This window comes from Quercus robur, chromosome 9 (genome assembly GCF_932294415.1).
Source record: "Quercus robur chromosome 9, dhQueRobu3.1, whole genome shotgun sequence".
Classification (NCBI taxonomy): Eukaryota; Viridiplantae; Streptophyta; class Magnoliopsida; order Fagales; family Fagaceae; genus Quercus; species Quercus robur.
Window position 1 is genome coordinate 33,523,355 of NC_065542.1, and position 18,924 is coordinate 33,542,278.

At 31.3% G+C, this 18,924-nt stretch overlaps 1 pseudogene; it reads left to right on the forward strand.

Annotated features, from left to right (window-relative positions):
* Positions 1–648: 648 nt before the first annotated feature.
* Positions 649–18,924, forward strand: part of LOC126698150 (metal transporter Nramp5-like) — an 83,658-nt pseudogene continuing 65,382 nt past the window's right edge.

Genomic DNA, 18,924 nt, shown 5'->3' on the forward strand with positions numbered 1-18,924 from the left:
CTCTTTCAATCGTGGGTTAAAGGGGTATTTATACTGGAGTAAGAGAGGAATGTGAAACGTCAGGTTTTGGCAAAACAGGGGTGGCTCACGGCTTGACCAAGTCGCGAGATCCAGTCGTGAGTTAACCGTATGGCCAGTTGTCCTGTTTTGTCCTGTAGTGCTCCAGCTAGCATGACTGTTCATCTTCCAGCATGCTTGGCACGTGTGCAGCTTCTGGCGGCTTGCAGCCGCGAGTCCACCCGCGAGTCCCAGCCGCGACTCTCTGTTTTCTTGCACACTCTTGAGCAATCTTCACTCTATCTCACTCACTACCCTTACAACAAACCCACCTAAATATAGGGTTACTAAATGCTGAATTACAAGCAAATTTGGCACGGAATAAAGCCAATTAGATGGTTGAATAAATTCAACCTTACACAAGGTTAGGTATTTCTTTGCCAAAAAGAAAAGAAAAGTAAACTCTGAGAGAGTTCTTCCAAATATTTGGTGATGAGGATGGATGGAGACAATTTGGAGTTAGTATAGAGTGACTGCTATGCTGTCCTCAATTACAAAACATTGCTTGGTTCATGCCACATTGCACTATAAATAATGGAGCTCCATTTGAAACTCTCACATGCAGTAGGTAATCAAAGTCGAGAGAGAGAGAGAGAGAGAGAGATAAAAAGAATGAGAAGCCAAGAACAACAGCAGCAAGTAAGTGATGTTGTACCGTCATCATCGTCATGGGGTGGAGGAAGCAACCGTATAGCTGCCCTTAATCTAGAGGGAACCCCACCCCCCAATATCACTGATAGTCCTGATCATAAACAGTTTGATCATCATAATGAGGACTCTAAGATTCTTCTCATATAACCCTCTTCTCTCTTTCTTAGCTATGCATTTTCTATCTTTAAATTTCTTTGTTCTATATGTTTGGATAGATTATCTTGTTAGAATCAACATTTGAGTATATATGATTGATGTTCTAGAAACCAGCTGGGTGGAGAAAGTTCTTATCACATGTAGGCCCTGGATTTCTTGTCTCCTTAGCTTATCTTGACCCCGGCAATTGTGAGTCTCTTTTTGTCTCTCCCTTTGTCTCTATGTTTTTGTGTGTGCGTGTGTGTTTGACAAAGTAATTACTATTTTTACCATGTTGCAGTGGAAATTGATCTACACGCTAGACCAAATCACAAATTTGAGGTAAATCAAATAGAAAAAAAGATGGAGCTAGCTATTTCACGAAAAATTATGAAGAGAGAAAGTCGGGTTTTAACAAAAGTGTAGATATATTATAGGTTTATTTTGAAACATTTCCTAAGAGATTACTTTTACTCGTTATAGGAGTTTTAATTATAAAAATCGTTATATTAACGGATGACCTTACCGCAATTATTAATAAATTATAATAAAAAAATTTTGACACTACATTTATGAAAAATATAAAAAAATTGTCAATTATATTTATTATTTTATCATTCTTTCAATAAAATATTTTTAAAAATAGCTCTTAAATCAATACCCTTAAGACATTGGTTAATATTTCCCTTATAAAAATGCAAAGTTTTGTTACAATGAAAAGTTAATAAAGAGTATTTATTTTCTTTTAGAAAATAAAGTACACTTTTAACACTTAAATTTGTAGTTATTTTCATTTTAGCTATTTTAGTTTTAAATATTTCACTTTGACTTTTCATATTGGATTCAATTTTCATATTGGCCTCTTCAGGGTTTTTTTTTTTTTTTTTTTTTTCTTCTCTTTTCTTGAAAGTTTTGAAAAATAAAATGCCAAGTAAAAACTGAATCAAACATAAAAGATCAAAATAAAAATTTTGAAACGTAAAGGATCAAAATGTAGATAACCCAAAAATTAAGGACCTAAAATAAACTGAATCAAACAAATTTTTTATTTTTTATTTGTAGAAACTGAATCAAACATAAATGGCCCAAATAATTAGAAATTAGTTTACAAGAGAAATATTAAGCATGGTTGTGCTATTTGCTATTTTCAGCTACTGTGGGTGATACTTATTGGGTTGATCTTTGCGCTCATAATTCAATCGCTGGCTGCAAATCTTGGTGTAAGCACCGGTAAGATGCAGAGCAAACAAATTCTAGGCCAAAATATAGAAGTTACTATAGTTTCTGCCTCAATTTTTTTCTTCTTTGTAGATAAAGAAGAAGAAAAGTCAGCAGTACACAAAAGTAAAGAATAACAGAGCAACAAATCTAGAAACTTATTTGTTGCTCTGTTATTCTTTCCATTTATGTACGGCTGACTTTTCTTTTTCTTTAGTAGTAACTTTTTATTTTTATTTTGGATGATTCTTCTTGTAGTTGCTAATCAAGATAAGTATTTGTTTACGTATTGCTACAGGCAAACACCTTTCAGAATTATGTAAGGCTGAGTACCCAAAATATGTGAAGTATTGCCTATGGTTGCTAGCAGAGGTTGTCATAGCTGCTGACATACCCGAAGGTAAAACAATAAAATTTACTTACAAAGACAAATGATATCATTACCATACAGGGCCGGCTGAAGCTATAGGGCGATTAAGGCAACCGCCTAAGGCCCCAGCTTCTAAGAGGGCCCCAAATAGTAATATAATATATTATATAATATTAATTTCTCATTTTTATTTTTAATGGTCCCGTTTCTCACCCTGAACCTAACATGAAGGCAGAAAAAAAAAAAAAAAAAAGGAGCCCGTGAAGATTGAAGGCTAATCCCAACTCCCATAAAAGAAAAGAAAAGAAGAGGCCTGTGAACTGACGTGAAGGCTAATCCCAATAGCCGTTTCTCACACTGAACTGACATTAAAGCTAATCCCAATTCCCATCATCTGAAAAAAAAAAATAAAAAAAAGGGCCGTTTCTCACACTAAAGTGACACTATTCCCATCCCCAAATCTTTTGCTTGCAGAAGAAAAGATTGGAAAAGGCAGAAATCTTTAGCTTATTGGCAAAACCGTAGAAAGAAGAAACATATAAGAAAAGGCAGAAAAAAGAAAGAAGGAAAAAAAAACTCTCACTCTCTGACTCTCTCTCCATCTTGATTCTAAAAAAAAAAACACTGTTTTTAGTTAACTTACTCATCAATCGGTGTTAGCAATAGACTTGGTGTGTTCACAAAGCTTCATTTCAGGTTCTTTTTTGCTTTCTCTTCCTTTGCCTCTTTCGTCTACTTCAGCTGCTGGGTGTCTAAGTTTTTTTTTTTTTTTTTGAAGAGGAGCTGCTGGGTTTTACTCTTTCTTTTTGGCTTTAGATCTTCTTCAGCTGATGGGTGTCTGAGTTTTTTTTTTTTTTTTGAAGAAGAGCGGCTGGGTTTTTGCTCTTTCTTTTTGGCTTTAGATCTTCTTCAGCTGATGGGTGTCTGAGTTTTTTTTTTGGGAAGAGGAGCTGCTGGGTTTTTGCTCTTTCTATTTTGCTACAGATTTCTCTAGAAGCCTAGCTGTCTATGGAATGGTCCAGATGACCCCTTAAAGATGTAAAGTATTGTTTTGCTTTAGCTTTTGGCTTTACACGTTTTGTTTTATTTTATTTTATTTTATTTTATTTTATTTTTTTTTTAAGAAATTAGGTATTGTTTTGCTTTTGCTTTTGGCTTTACACGTTTTGTTCTATTCTTCTTTTTGGCTTTACACGTTTTGTTTTATTCTTCTTTTTGGCTTTACATGTTTTTTTTTTTTTTTTTTTTTTTTAAGAAATCAAGTATTGTTTTGCTTTTGGCTTTACACGTTTTGTTCTATTCTTCTTTTTGGCTTTACACGTTTTTTTTTTTTTTTTTTTTTTAAGAAATCAGGTATTGTTTTGCTTTTGCTTTTGGCTTTACACGTTTTGTTCTATTCTTCTTTTTGGCTTTACACTTTTTTTTTTGTTTTTATTTTATTTTAAGAAATCAGGTATTGTTTTGCTTTTGCTTTTGGCTTTACACGTTTTGTTCTATTCTTCTTTTTGGCTTCACACGTTTTTTTTTTTTTTTTTTTTTTTTTTTTTTTTTTTTTTTTTAAGAAATCAGATTTAGTGGGATGGAACCATGAGGGATAGTGGGCTCTAGGCTTGTCTTAGTTTTAGTGTGGATCAAGTTGGGTCTTACACATTTTGCTAGTGGGTTGGTCTTAGTAGATTCAATCTTTTGCTAAAAGAAGGTTTAATGCTACACAAAAAAAAAAAAAAAAAAAAAAAAAAAGAGTATTGATAAGTGATAACAAAATTATAAATTAAGAATAATTTACTTTGTATTAATATATATATATATATATATTTTTTTTTTTTGTGCAGGTTTAAATTGTAAAGTGATCATATTAAGTAGAGCTGCAATTGTGCTTTTGATAAACCAGGTTCTATTGTTTTATACATTAAATTTATATTATTCTAGTTAAATTGTTATTTTTTTTTATATTATAGATTGTGTTTCATTTATTCATAAATATTTTTTAATTACAAATGTCTACTAGAAAATATCCATCTGGATATGAAAAACTAAAAAAAAAAAGACAAAGAGAAGAATTAATTGAATCTCAAAAAGGAGCTATGGACAAATTTATTACTAGTAAAAAACAAAATTTTGTAGAAAATTTGAGAGAAGGTTTCATAAATGAACAAGAAATTCATCAAAAAGAGTTGGAAGATAATGAAAATATACAACAAAATGATAATAACGAATGTAGTCATGATAATGTTCAAACATTATTAAATTAAATTAGTAATTTTGCCTCTCAAAAAGTAAGAAAAATAAATTTTAATTGAAAAAAATATGAATTTATAATTAAATTAAATAAAAGGCCCCATTTAAAGTATTCGCCTAGGGCCCCCAAATTCATTGAGCCGGCCCTATTACCATATTATGTTGATGCATGCATTAGCCTAATCATTCTTGAATTATCCTCTCATCCATGTCTCCTTGATCATATTCAAATTAAGGAAGAATAAAAATTTTCAATTTTTTTCACTTGCAGTGATTTGAACTGCCTTTGCACTAAATATACGATTCCACATTCCAATTTGGACTGGAGTTCTCATTACTGGTTTAAGTACTCTCTTACTTCTTGGCCTACAAAGATACGGGGTAATTTATTTTATTACCTATTTAAAATTTTCTGCTCCATTAATTATTTATTAAGAAATTTAATTGGGTGTTTAATTTTTATGCTCAACTATATATCCACGTAATTTGTGTGATATTTTTATGCCAACAATCAATTATGTACGTACGTTTTTGGCTAGCCGTTAATTATTATTTTATTTTTAATTGAGTCTAATATTTTTATGGCCAACTATCAACTACTACGTACGTTTTTTTGGCCCTTTAATTTTTTAAGAAATGTGTATAATATTTTTTTCTCAACTATCCACTTACGTTATTCAGCAAAAAAAATCTACTTACCCCACCAACCCAAATAATTTTAAAAAGAAAAAAAAAAGAAAAAAAAAAAAAAAAGAAACTACGTGCCCTTGGCCGAGAAGTCAAAGTCTAACAAACTTAACAGAGGTTACTTTGTACTCTCTACGGATGCTCTTTCTCGTTAGGAACGACTTAACTAAATCGTGTACGGAGATTAGGACTAGTTCCAGTATTGACCTCATGAAAGAAACTAATTCACCAGGGTTCGGAAGATGGTCAGTGGGGAATAGAGGGGATATAGAAAAAGAAAGGCAAGATTCTCCACCGAAGACAAAAAAAAAAGACCCATTAATAGGTCTATCGTGTCGGGAAATACGCTTATCCGGTAAGGGAATGGGCTTTAATTGCGTAAGAAAGAGAAGCGAAAATAAAAAGAAGGACCAACGACGATTCTGTACTAAAGAAGAAGGAGGAGGAGTAGGAGCAAGCTTTAATTAAAGTAGAAGCATACTAGGAAGAAATTCTGAGTTCATGCCACGACGATCTATATGGAAGGGCAATTTTGTTGATGCATTCCTGTTGAGAATGAAGAAGAAGAGAGATCTTCTTTTGAACAGGAAAATTTGGTCACGAAGATCTTCTATTTTGCCGGAATTCATTAATTGCTCCGTACGAATTTACAATGGAAAAACTCCTGTTCGTTGTAAGATCACTGAAGGAAAGGTTGGTCATAAATTTGGAGACTTTGCTTCTACACGGAAATGAAGACTTTCGAGAACTAATATTGGATCGGGAAGAAAAAGGGGGAAAAAAGAAAGTCTAAGCGCATATGGCACGAAAAGGAAATCCGATTTCGGTAAGACTTGGTCTAAATCGTAGTTCAGATTCAAGTCGGTTCAGTGAGGGCGACCGCAAAAGTCACCGAATGGGTCAGTCTTTTTCTTCAGTTTGTCTTATATTTCAAATCAAAAAAGCGTGGGAGGACGTTGCAGATCCGTCCCGGCCACGACTTCTTCTAACGCTAGAAGACCACTGGAAGACCCCGGGACCAAAGCATGTCGTGAAAGAAGCACACTGGGTGGGCATGCTTCGACCGTGTCTTCGGGCACAGTTGAATGTAGATATCATGAACGCGAGGTGCAGGATACCAGGCCGAGAAACCCGGGCAACCACTCCCCTATGTGCCGATTGCTAGCGCATCCAGGGCCCCGGCGCCCAGCTCAGTTGGAGAGGCCTAGCCTGATTTGAGAAGTGCTAATTCGGTTCGGATAGACTTCATTCAAGAACGCCGCCGCCCCTGGAATTAATAAGAAAACAAGTGCTTCAGATCAGTGAATAAACCGAAACGAAAGAAGAGACGTTTCTTGCTCGGTGCCTAAAGCACACTATGCTCCGCTTCAACAAATTAGATTTTTCGGTGGAACCAGTGAACCACGCGAGTTGGTTAGATGCGTGGGACAGAGGGCTCATAGTACCTGCTAGCGCAGCTATGCAGTGGAAGGGAAGGAGCCTAAATCGACCCCCTTCCTTCTTCTTTTTTTTTTTTCAAAAAAAGCAGTACAAAGAGATTAAACTCTCGGATGAGACTAAGCAGCCACCGACCGTTCCGACGCGCCCCTGACCTATTTTGATTAAGACCGAAAACCCATCTAAAATGGAACCTAGTTTAAGCTGTCAAACAAATTAGAATGGAAAATGAAGAAAAACCACTAGTAGGGATATGGGTGGAGTCTCTCTCAGTAAAGAGAGTTGTAGATTCGTAGAAAAGGAGAAGAGCCTTGACTTTGAGAAAGAAGGTGCTTGTTGCTATTAGTAAGTAAGCTTGTTTTATATCATATCAATAAAGGCGAAAGGTTGCTTTTCTAATTGTATAATATAAGGCGCGTTAGCGCTTTAGAAAGATTGCAGGGCGTTTAGGCTTTACTAATAACATAGAAAGGGCGTTTCCTTTCAAATGAAAACTACCTCTTCCTGCTGCGAGGGCGTTGCACGAAACCAAACCGCCCCCCCTGCCCAATCAAGTACCAGTTGCTTCGCTGGTAGGCCCACATAGGTTAGGGGGCTTTGTCCCCAGTTCTTACCAACCAACCTCCGGTGTGTAATCGACATGTTGCTAGCTTCAACTCGGTTGAATAAGAATCATGGATTCCCTCTGTTGTCCCTTTCTTATTCATTCAGGGTGCTCGGCTGGTGCTCCTTTCTCAAACTATAACTACTCTGAACATTAGGGAAGATAAGGGAAGACCACCTAAGCGAACCGACCGAAGGGACTTGACTTATTCGAACCGAACGATTATGTGACATATAGTTAAGTTTTATACTTTTATTACATAGTTTGCAAGTAGTACAGTTTGTTTATACATGGATACATGGACCGTTCATTGAATTGTAAAATGAAGAGGTTCAAGATTTTTGAGGTCGAACCGTGATGACATCATAATTAATTTAATAATTAATTAAAACCTAAATATAGATATTAAATTTATAAAACTAGCAAAATTGACAATATATCTATATATGTGATGGAAATTTAATGATTTTCAAGTATATATTTAATAATTAAATAAGAAAGTTAATGAAATAAAATAATAACCATGAAAACATTAAAATTTATGACTAATTTTTGAAGTAAAGTTGAATATCTTTGAAAGATATTAATTATATATTTTTTTATTCTTTGTAAGAGATGGATAATTTAATTAAGTAGAATAAAATTGTGTTAAGTTGTTTTTATATAATTAAAAAAAAAAAAAAAAAACAAATGCTAAGGGGTTCACGATTCTTGCCACCAGTTCGTTCGGTCTAACCCCGGTTTTAGGGGTTCACGGAATTAACAAAAAATCCAGTTTTTTATGCTTAAAAAACCGGTTATCATCCCGGTTTCCAATTTTCACAATCCAACCTCCCACTCCGGTCCGGGTCTGAAACCTTGGTTTACTGCACAAAAACACTATATTCAATTCTTACCCCTTTAAACATTTAATTATTGATGCATAATGTCCCTCTAAAATTTTGAATCCCTTCACAGTGATTGATTTTTAATTCTAATGATAGTACTCCCTCTGTTGCTATCAAGTACTACTAGTCAAAAGAATTTTCACGTTGTTTGACTCAAATGAAGCATATTTATTTACCAAGTTGTGAATTAGTCATTAATAATGTATGAATTTAAATGTTTGTTTGACTTTAGTTTTTGCTTTATTTTTTTTCCACTTTGTGTGGAGGATTGCATCATTGTTTAAGACTTTAAGTATTGACTCTGTCTCTAGCTTTTGGAATCCTCTTTTAACAGGAAAATGACTTGGTTCAATGTTTCTATACATTGGATTTATTGAGATATGAATCTATATCAAACATTTATCACGTGTGACGTGTGTATATCACAGCTAGTTTACTGCACAAAAACATTATATTCAATTCTTATCCCTTTAAACATTTAATCATTGATGCATAATGCCCCTCTAAAATTTTGAATCCCTTCACATTGATATTAATTTTTAATCCTAACTAACTTGTAACCTATGCATATGCATAGATACATCTAAAAATATACAATAAGATGCATAATATAATTCCTATATATATAATTTAAATACTATTGATAGTCATTTTTATATTTTGTTAACTCTTTAAAAAAATTTGTAAGGATATTATTAGGTATAAAATATAAATTATCCATATTTTTTTAAATTATTGTTAAACACTTAGATTAGGCTAAGAGAGAAGGGTCAAAGTTCAAGTCTTTATGAGGGAATTTTACACATATATGCTTAAATTAGGTTAGAGTAGAAATTCTATCTAAAAAAAAAAAAAAAAAAAAAGGGTTCTACTGGTCAAAAGAATTTTCACGTTATTTGACTCAAATGAAGCATATTTAGTTACCAAGTTGTGAATTAGTCATTAACAATGTATGCATTTTAACTGTTTGTTTGACTTTAATTTTTAGTTTTTAGTTTATTTTTTTTCCACTTTGAGTGGAGGATTGCGTCATTGTTTAAGACTAAGTATTTTTTTTTTTAAAAAATTTTATTACGTGGATAATGCCCTGTGTCTTTAGAATTTGCTGCTCCGTGATTATTGCTGTCTAAGTCAAACAAGTAAATTAGTGCACTAATTGATCTGTTGAAAATGATTTATTATTTTGTGACACGTTAGAATATAAATCTTAGCATATTCTTTTCTTTGTTTTTGGCAAACCAAATATATATATATAATAATAGATGAAGTTGAGAAAGACTCAAATTAGAGTTTTAATTTTGCGCCATGTGACTTAAATGATTTATTTTTAAATATTTTTATTTCTTAATTTTATAATAAAATGTGAGACCACATCATAAATATTCATCCAAATGAGTTATTAAATACAAAAATTAAAGAGTTTAGAATAAATAAATCGTAAAAAAAAAAAAAAAAAAGTGCTTCACAATAATTTATATATATATATATATATATATGGACAATTTACATTTACACCTAATAATATTCTTACAAATTTTTTTAAAGAGTTAAAAATATATAAAAATGACTATCAATAGTATTTAAATTATATATATAGGAATTCTATTATGCATTTTATTATATATTTTTAAGCGTATCTATGCATGTGCATAGGGTTATAAACTAGTTTTTATAATTATGAGAAACAAATAAATGCTTGGATCACCCTGACTTCAAGTAGATATATGCATAATCTCTTACATGAGTCTTTGAGATATGTGGAACTCTCACATTATGAAAGGGAGAATTCTGCGCAAAAAAAAAAAATAAATAAATAAATAAATAAAACAAATGACATATATACTTCGTGAAGTATAAAGTGAAACATTATAAATCAAAGTTGACTTGATATAATTGGATAATTTATCTTAGATAAGGCGATGCATTGTTAAAGTATAAAAATTCAAATAAAAATAAAATGTAGCTTTTTAAAATATGAGGTTTACTTTATCATAGATAAAGCAATGCATCGTAATAAATTTTGATTTTGGTGTAAGAAAGAGATTGAGATTATTTGATGTGTGGCCATATGAGAGATTAGGTGGGTACTGTTTGTTTGTTTTTACAATCTTAGGTGGGTAATGCTGGCAATCTATTGTATAGGATATTAGCTTACAAAAATTAAAGCCTTAAAACATTCCCTCCCTTTAAAAAAAAAAACAGTTTATGGTTTTCAATTGGGTTGATTTTCTATTGGTATAATTTTTCCAAACCTTTTTTTGAAGTGAGAAAAATCTTGCACAGTCCTTTTTCTATTGTTTAAACTACTTATTATCATACAATTTTGGAAATTACTTCTTTATATATATATATATATATATATAAGATAAAAATTCTACGCTAGCATAATCTAAATATATGTGTGTGAAGTTCCCTACTGGAGGATAAAGTATACCATGTTTCGGTAATACCAACTTAGCATCTGTTTTGATGTTTCCTATCCAATAAATGAGTGACATCTGTTTCAAAAAACCGCATCAGACTACTCTAATAGATGATTAATTTATCTTCTTGATAGTATAAAAGATTGTAATTAATTTATTGGAGTAGTCTGATGTGATTTTTTGAAACAGGTGTCACTCATTTATTAGGTAGGAAATACCAAAACAGATGTTGAGTTGGTATTACCGAAACATGGTATACTTTCTCCTACCGGGGACTTGAATCCCGGCCCTTGCTTCCTCACACTCCACAAACACTTATATTTGTGAAGTGACCATTACACCAATAGTGTGCGGTAATTTTGGAAATTACTAAAGCCTAAAGATATTATTGATTTTACCATGTACAACACACAAATTGATGTAGTAATGAATGTGATTGATGAGTTTTAACCACCTTATAAATGAATGCTTTTTTTTTTTTTTTTTTTTTTTGTAATTAGTGACACAACAATTTGTAAGTTCTAAGTAGTAGAATTTGCAATATCCTAACATTACTTTATAATTTTGGGCTTAAAAAAAAAAAAAAAAAAAAAAAAAAAAAAAAAAAAAAAAAAAAAGGGATGGGGCTTTTTATTTTTTTATTTTTTATTTTTAATAAAATTGAGGCCTTAGGCCTAGGCCTTGATTTGCCATTGAGTGGAATAGAGGATTTTTATTTGCAAAGAGTCATGGTCTCAACCGTAGTACTACTCCTCGGAGTTCAAAAAATTGAATTCATGTACTTTCCCGTTTTCCACTATAGTTTTAATTCTTGTTAAAACATTTCTGGTTGGCAGGTTAGGAAGCTGGAATTGCTAATAACAATACTGGTCTTCGTAATGGCTGCATGTTTCTTTGGAGAAATGGGTTATGTAAAGCCTCCAGCGGTTGCTATGCTAAAGGGAATGTTTATACCAAAGCTCAGTGGCCAAGGAGCCACCGGTGATGCCATAGCACTTTTGGGTGCCCTTGTCATGCCGTATGTAATTTACTGCATTAAATATCCTTCATTATTTCATAACTATTTATTTTCTTCCTTCTAATCGTTAATTTGTGTTATACCATATTGTGCATTACATTTCTTTTGATCAATAGGCACAATCTCTTTCTCCACTCGGCTCTTGTGCTATCCAAGAAAATACCAAATTCTGTCCATGGCATCAATGTAAGAATCTAGTGCTTACATATTGCCCTTTTTTAATTTTATTCAAAATTCAATTTAGTATTGTAACTCCTGATTTATTCAATTCACAACTATAACATCCATTCATTTTAAATGTAGTCCTTTTCGTTAGGATGGTTGCCAATTACGTGTCCCAAAACATTGTAATTTTGGTATTTTTTTTAATTTCGAGAAGGACATCATTTTTAAGACATCTAACAACACCGTCTGACAGAATTAGATGGAAAGATTACATTGAATCAAAGTATATATTTTTTTACTAGTATGAATATTTCAAAAGTAACAAGATTGAACTGAATTTTAGAAAAATTAGAAGAAGTAATTTGTTATATACAAGTGAGTTTCAGATTACAGTAATTATCATAATCATAGATCGTAAAACTAGTTTAATTTATTAAATTGCATACGAGAGATAAATGCTTTCTTTATTTTCCAAAACAATTGCTTTTTGCTAAGGTGTCAAAATGCTAATGTCTTCCTTGTCGTGTTATATCACAGGATGCATGTCGATATTTCCTAATAGAGAGCGTATTCACATTGTTTGTTGCATTTCTAATCAATGTTGCAATTGTCTCTGTATCAGGCACCGTTTGCTCAGCCAATAACATCTCAAATGAGATTGCAAATCAATGCAATGATCTTAACCTCAACTCAGCCTCTTTCCTTCTCAAGGTTCAACTGAATATATATGAAATTATTTTATGTTAGAATAATGATTAAATAATTAAATTCAACCATTTTTTTATTATTATAAATTTAAGCTTTTGGAACAAATGATAGTCTATCAATTTGGATGTAATTAGAATGTTTATGCACAAGGTCTAACATAATTTTTTTATTTATTTTTTATAATTTTATTGACTTATGTGTGTAGAATGTATTGGGTCGGTCAAGCTCAACCATTTATGTCATTGCATTACTAGCCTCAAGGCAAAGCTCCACCATCACAGGCACTTATGCAGGGCAATTCATCATGCAAGTCTTGAAAATTAAATATATGACATGCACAAACAATAATTTATGTTTATATCATGTGAAACTACCCTAATTAATTGGGATTAAATTTTAATTAATTTAAGGATGGTGTGGCTTTTATAGGGTTTTTTGGATCTTAAGATGAAAAAATGGATTAGAAATCTGATGACAAGGTGCATTGCCATTACACCTAGTCTTATTGTTTCCATTATTGGAGGATCTAATGGTGTAGCCCGACTTATCATTGTCGCATCGGTTTGTACCTTGTGAACTATGCCTTTTTTTTTTTTTAATTATTATTTTTTAATAACGTTGATACCTATATTCAAACATAGGATAAAAATTTAACGGCTTTTGCTTTGCAGATGATACTTTCATTTGAGCTTCCGTTTGCTCTAATCCTCCTCCTTAAATTTAGTAGCAGTGCCACCAAGATGGGACCACACAAGAATTCAATATATGTAAGTTGTTTTTGTACTTCATTTTCTTTTTCTACTTTTGCTTTCAAACGAGGTACAACCATTATAGTGGGCTTGATTAAGGTGATAGGCTGAATTTATAATGCCCATAAATGTAATTCATATGTATAGTCTTTTTAGATACTTTATCTTAGATTTGTCAATTAAATTCATATAACTACATTGCTTAGTGTAGCATAAATATAATGAATTTCTTTTAATGACAATTAAATTTTATTATATGGCTTATTGATCAATGTAGTCACATGATTGAATTTAATTGAAAAACATAATTTATAACACCTAGGTAACTATATTTAAGTTTAAAGGTATGTCTCTGATGGTTGAATAAGAGATCTAAGATTCAATCTCCGCATACACAAAAAACTAATTGGTGTTTTGGTCTGATGATAAAGAGCTATTATCAAAAGCGGATGCTATAGGTTGAAAAATATCTCAATAAATAAATAAATAAATAAAGGTATATGAAATTAGATTGCCAAAGCAAGCAAAGCATTAAAAAAAAAAAAAAAAACATCACGTTCTTGTTTCTATTACACATAGACAAGAAGAAAGAAAGAGAAAGGAAAACAACCTTTTATTAAATAGGCATCGGACAATTATGCTTGTAGGTTATTGTGATCTCGTGGATCCTAGGCATGGGAATCATCGGAATCAACATCTACTACCTGAGCATAGGCTTTGTGAGTTGGCTAATTCACAACAATTTACCAAAGGTTGCAAATGTGTTCGTTGGGCTCCTAGTGTTTCCCTTAATGCTCGTCTACATCTTAGCAGTCATCTATCTTACCATCCAAAAAGACATTGTTGTAACATTTGTTGAGCCTGTAAAGCATGACTGCCTAATAACCCAAAACAACATGGAACACAGGCTAGGCAATTCTTGTGAGGTGGGCGAGTTGGATCACATTCCTGATAGAGAGGATTTGGCTGATATCCCACTACCAGAGTGAAGGGTTTTTTTCTAGATCAAATGCAACAACAGCCAAGTCAAGGTATATCATTAATGGTAGGGAGCTCCAAGTTAAATGTGACTTCAACTTTCTTTGTGTTCATCTAAGGCTTTCCTCCTATGGAAATTGTATGTAATTTCGAACCACCTATTGTAGTTTCCATTGTTCAATTGTAAGTTTATGTTGAACCTTTTAGTTTGCCTTTAATGAAATTCGACTTTTCATAATAGCTATTTAGTCTCATGATAAATCATTGATAAACTTAAGTCTCCTTGTGATATAGGCGAATGAGATTTTAGAGATTTGATTTTAATAAGTTGGTCAACAAAATTAAAAAAAGGAAATATTTGGTTTTTTAGTTGGTGAAATCCCAATACTGATCCGAATATTCTGTCTCCCAACCCTCTCCTCAAGTTTGAGCATGAATGTCAAACTTGTAATCAAGGTGACAAAATTGATCTTGCCAAGAGGCTTAGTGAAGAAGCCAGCAATACGAGAAGTTCATAGTAATCTAGCTGCAATCTTTTCATAAATAACTAAAATAAGGTGGCAATCCGGTTCAATATGTTCGGTTTGCTAGTGGATGATGATGAGATTAATAGGAATACGGAGTACTACGTTTTTGTCACAATAAAGTCTCATATGGCCATTATGGTTGATGCCAAGGTCCCTGAGAAGCTATTGAAGCAAAATGAGTTCACATGTGGAGGTCATGACATAATATTCGGCTTAAGCAGAGGAGTGAGAGACACTAGTTTACTTCTTGATCTTCCAAGAGATGGGGCTGTTACCCAAAAAAATCCAATAGTTGGTGACAAAATGACCAAGTAGTTGGACAAGTACCTAATCAACCAAATCTGTATCAAACACTAATTTGAAAGTATAATTTTCTTGGGAAAAAATAATTCCTATTTCAAATTTAAGCTTTCTTGGCTGATCCATTTAACCATTTTCCACCCTTTTCACTTCTAGCACATAAATGGATCACCAAAAGTAATTGAATCATAAAATTAAGAACTTGTATAATGCTCTCTCTCTCTCTCTCTCTCTCTCTCTCTTTTCTTTTCTTTTCCTTTTTAATTTTTTTAGAAAAACCTAACCTAGAGCTAGAATCATATACAAGTCAAAGCATTGGATGATTGAGAGTATGTTGTGCATTCCCTAAGAGTTGAACATGACATTAGATAGTAGACAACTGCTGTATAGAAAATTTGAAATGCATGATTGATACCTAAATTTTACATTTTACCCCTTGAACTGACCCCCCACCCCCCCCCCCCCAAAAAAAAGAGAGTTATAACCATTTACTACTTAATCCGCTGCCTTTTGTTTTGAAATTAAGTTTAACAAAATTTAGCATTAAAATACCAATTAACCTTTTATTGTATGTGTTTTAGAGGGAAGGGTAGATTGGTCTTTGAATGCTACATTCCCTTAGATTTAACTAATAATGAGACACGTGTTACATGAGTTTTAGTTTAGAGGGTAAATCGTGCATTCTCCTAGTTTAGGGGATAAGTGTAAAATGAAATATAATTAATGGTGAAAAAGTTTAATTCTTATAGTTTACACAAAAATGATTGTGATATGTCTTCATAAGTTGTTTTATTATCTGTGTGCCATGTAATTCTTGCTTATTTCTTTTATTTTAGAATTTTATCTGAACTTTTTACTAGGACACATAAAGCTTCAATATTTGGATTTTTCACTCAAGAATTCATGCCTAACCTCACATCAGAACAAAATCAAAGAGCTTGCTCATGTGAACTACTTTGGCATTTGCTCATAAAAGCATGTAATGTAATACTCTTTGTTACGTCTTCCAATATTTTTTCATGTACTATATTTTATTTTAACCAATCGCAGACTCACGAGATGTGCGGAAAAATTAGATGATTTAATTTGTTTTTTTGTTTAGTGAAAAATGAAAATAATAGATGATATTTACAAGTGTTAGTTGCAATCCTTTTTTAGAATGACGTGATTATTTTCTAACAAAGTATTTGATACAATATATTAGATTTTCTAAATTAATCTATATATATTTGTTATTTGAAAATGTTTTAAATTTTATAATTTTTTTAAGAAAATATAATGCATTTTACATTCAATTATTATATAAAGCGAGATATTTTGTAAATAATGTAATGTGTGGTTAGAATTTGTTATTTGAAAGTGTTTTAAATTTTATAAATTTTTTTTTTCAGGAAATATAATGCATTTTACATTCAATTATTATATAAAGCGAGATATTTTGTAAATAATGTAATGTGTGGTTAGAACTTGTACAATGTTCTCTCTCTCTCTCCTTTTTTTCTTTTTAATTAAAAAAAAAAAAAAAAAAAAAAAAAAAAAAAAAAAAAACCTAACCTAGGGCTAGAACCATATACAAGTCAAAGCATTGGTTGATTAAGAGTAGGTTGTGCATTCCCTGGAGAGTTGAACATGACATTTGAAGTAGGTAACTACTGTACTGAAAATTTGAAACACATGATTGACCCCTAAGTTTTACATTTTACCCCTTGAACTATGACCCCCCCCCCTCCCAAAAGTTATAACCATGTACTACATAATCCCCTGCCTTTTGTTTTGCAATTAAGTCTAACAAAATTTAGCATTAAAAGACCAATTTACCCTCTAGTGTCTGTGTTTTTGAGGGAAGGTTAAATTGGTCTTTTAACGCTACATTCCGTTAGATTTAACTGATAATGAGACACATGTTACATTAGTTTTGGTTTAGAGAGTTAAATCGTGTATTCTTGTAGTTTAGGGGATAAGTGTAAAATGAGATATAATTAATGGTGAAAAAGTGTAATTCTTATAGTTTACAACAAAAATGATTGTGATGCGTCTTCCATAAGTTGTTTTATTATCTATGTGCCCTGTAATTCTTCCTTATTTGTTTTATTTTGTAATTTTATTTGAACTTTTTACTAGGAGACATAAAACTTCAATATTTGGATTTTTCACTCAAGAATTCATGCCTAACCTCACATCAGAACAAAATCAAAGAGCTTGCTCATGTGAACTACTTTGGCATTTGCTCATAAAAGCATGTAATGTGAAATTCTTTGTTACGTCTTCCAATATTGTTTCATCTACTATATTTTATTTTAACTAATCCCAGGCCCACGTGATGTGTGGAAAAATTAGATGATTTATTATTATTATTTTTTTTTGTTTAGTGAAAAATGAAAATAATAGAAGATATTTATAAGTGTTAGTCTCAATCCCTTCTTAAAATGGTGTGATTATTTTCTAACAAAGTATTTGATACAATATATTAGATTTTCTAAATTAATCTATCTATATTTGTTACTAGTATTATGCTCATGTGATGCACGGCTTAATCAAGAATCATGTGTAAATCAATGAAAATTTTTTTTAATTAAAATTAAATCATATACTATATAATAAAAGTTAGGCTTAGAAGTCGTGGTTGCACTAAGTTACCTTTTACTCTTTTTTTTTTCTTTTTTAATTTTATAAATAAAGTTACCTTTCACTTTAAGTTATATAATGAATGCATATTGTGCAAGATTAAGTTTTTATATATTAAAAAAAAAATCATATACAAGTCCAAAATTAATTGAATCAAATATGGTAATATAAAGGGAGTTTGCATAATTAAAGTGCATATTTAAATTAAAAACCTTGAATTTAATAATTTTAAAAAATAACCGAAAGCATATTTAAGTGGTAAGCTCAATGTAATAATATAAAAACCAAATGTGTAAATATAAACTTCAAGAATTTTTTTTTTTCAAAAAAACTCAATACCGAGAGCATTGTTTGATCAAGTGTTTCAAGATCTCAAGGAAACTCCCACGAAAAAAAAAAATTGAATTATAAAAAATAAATAAATAAAATTGGGAATTTATTTTTTGAAGCAAAGAGGGACTGAATTTGAGAGAAAAACAAAAAAAAAAAAACAAAAAAAAAACAAAACAGATAAGAAATAACCCTAAAAATGATAGATACTTGGACGTTCAAAATATTAATAAAAAAAAAAAGTCATGAATCTGACCTTATTATTTGTTGTCATGCCAATTGAGTCTTAGCTACATATTTTACTCCTAACTTGTAATGATCAAAGAAGTAAAATTCACCAAAAAATTTTAATATAGAAAATACAGAAACAACCTTGCATTTTATGCTCCACATGTTTGGTTTCATAGAATCCTTTATGAATCTGCGAAATTAAATATTTATAAATCTCAATAAATCAAATGATGAACAAATTAATTATATATATATATATATATATATATATATATAAAGAGCTTGGAAATAATAGTAGAGGCGAGGAAGTCTTAGAGCAAATCTAAGATTTGAAGCTTTTATTGTGTGTGTGTATATATATATATATATATAATTAATGAAACTTTTGGTTTTTGTTAGAATTTTTGTTGAAATAGAATTTTACATCTTTTAAAGCTAAGCTAATAGAGTTTATTTTCAAGATAATCTATATATATATATATATATATATAAAACCGAAACTTTTGAAGCTCCCACAATTTTCCGCGTCAGCACAATATTTAAATTAAACTTTTAAAGCTCTCACAATTTTCCACGTCAGCACAAT